The following is a 2,252-nucleotide window of genomic DNA, read 5'->3' as shown; positions in this document are numbered from 1 at the left end:
TTGGATGACTATGTTCGGACACCGGAAGCGTTTCGGGAGGTTTCAGACATTTACCGGAGTACCGGGGGGTTGCCGGAACCCCCCGAGGAGTATATTGGGCCTAATGGGCCTTGGTGGGAGAAGAGGAGGGGCGGCCAGGGCAGCCGCGCGCCACCTCCCCCTCTAGTCTGAATTGGACAAGGAGGGGGGCTGCGCCCCCCTTCTTTCCTTCTCCTCCTCTCTCCCTTCCTTCCCTTCTCCTACTCCAACAAGGAAAGGAGGAGTCCTAGTCCCGGTGAGAGTAAGACTCCCCCCTTGGCGCACCCTCCTTGGTCGGCCGCCTCTCCCCCTTGCTCCTTTATATACCGGGGCAGGGGGCACCTCTAGACACAAGTTGATCTGTTGATCTCTCCCAGTCGTGTGCGCTGCCCCCCGCCACCATCTTCCACATCGGTAATATCGTAGCGGTGCTTAGGGGAAGCCCTCGGTCGGTAGCATCATCGACACCGTCATCGCGCCGTCATGCTGACAAAACTCTCCCGCAAAGCTCTGCTGGATCGAAGTTCGTGGGACTTCATCGAGCTGAACGTGTGCTGAACTCGGAGGTGCCATACGTTCAGTACTTGGATCGGTCGGATCGTGAAGACGTACAGCTACATCAACCGCATTGTGCTAACGCTTCCGCTTTCGGTCTACGAGGGTGCGTGGATAACACTCTCCCCTCTCGGTGCTATGCATCACCATGATCTTGCGTGTGCGTAGGAATTTTTTTGAAATTACTACGTTCCCCAACACTTTTGTCGTGCTCGATATGCCTTCCTGATTTGGCGCTCATAGTCTGAGTCAACAGGCTTGGGAGCTGGTGCTTTAGCCATATGAATAAAGTGGTCAATCTTATCCCCAGGCAATTTCTCCCTTGGCGGCGGTGGCGGTTTCGGTCCAAAATGGGCGTCCACTTGGGCCTTCACTATGCCTTCGTCTTGCTCCTCAGTCATGTCGTAAGGCCTCTGCGGAAGAGGTCCAAGGCTTGGACCATACTTAAATTGCTGGCCTCCGCATGTACCTCCTGTACTACCTCGACTTGTAGTGCTACGCACCATAGCTGCGGCAACTCTCTTTCGCGATTGTTGAGGCAGTGGAGACGGCTGACGCGGTGTCGGACTTGGAGGAGGAGTGGCACGCATTGGTGGACTTGGAGGAGGAGGAGTGGCCTCACGCGTTGGATGAGTTGAAGCAGGAGGAGTGGCCTGAAGCTGTGCCGGACTTGGAGGAGCGGAAGTCGTCTGCTCCTCATCACCTCCTTGAGTGTCAAGCTCTAGCTGACGCATTGTAGGTGGCCTTCGAAAGATGATGCAATCCTTTCTCCATAGGATGATATGATGTATGGCCTCTCCCAGTGTGTGCTCCTCGTCACCTCGAGGAATGACAAGCTGTAGTCCCGAATATTGGTCCACCACCTCATCAACCACGACACGAGCATAGCCAGCTGGAATCGGGCTACAATGGAAGGTTGCTTTAGGGGGATTTGTATAAACAACGATGTCCACCAACTTCACGGATATGTTCTTTATTTTCAAGTGTAGCTCACAGTTAGTGTTCTCCATGATGTCATCCACAGGGTATCTATCCAGCAGTGCATCGCCTGGGGCGTAACCCATGCTGCTTCTCAACATGGATGGGATGGTGCTATCCAATGCTGGATCATCCGCTAGCTGCTGCCGCTGCTGAGACCCCCTTTCCTGGCTAAGTGAGTCGATCTGCTGCTACTGCCGTTGGAATTTGAGTGCCAAGTCCACGTGCGTTGATTCTAGGCCTTGAAGGCGATCTGCTTCCTGCTTCCTCTTCTTCTCCTCCAGCTTCCTCTTCTTCTCCTCCTCCATCTTCCTTCTCGGATGGATTCTATAGTCGGCATTCCAGTCTGAAAAGCCCTCATACCACGGAACAACGCCCTTGCCATTGCTACGGGTTAGCTTAAAGGGGTTAAACTAGACAAAGGACACGAGGATTTTTATACTAGTTCGGCCCCTTCGATGAAGGTAAAGGCCTACGTCTAGTTGTGATGGGATTATTGGGGTCTCGCTAACCAGGGAGCTAAACAAGCTATGCCTGGCTATTGAGTTGTTGTTTCTTGTCCCTGAACCGCCGCCGGGTCGTCCCCTTATATACACGGGTTGACGCCAGGCCGGTTTACAGAGTCCCGAGGCCGACTCATACAAGTATGCGGCTCGGTCTCTCCTTTCCTTATCTTACAGTACAAGTTACATATCTATGGC

This window comes from Triticum dicoccoides, chromosome 1B, assembly GCF_002162155.2.
Source record: "Triticum dicoccoides isolate Atlit2015 ecotype Zavitan chromosome 1B, WEW_v2.0, whole genome shotgun sequence".
NCBI classification, from domain to species: domain Eukaryota; kingdom Viridiplantae; phylum Streptophyta; class Magnoliopsida; order Poales; family Poaceae; genus Triticum; species Triticum dicoccoides.
The sequence above is the reverse complement of the archived record's forward strand: the minus strand, read 5'-3'. Positions refer to the sequence as shown.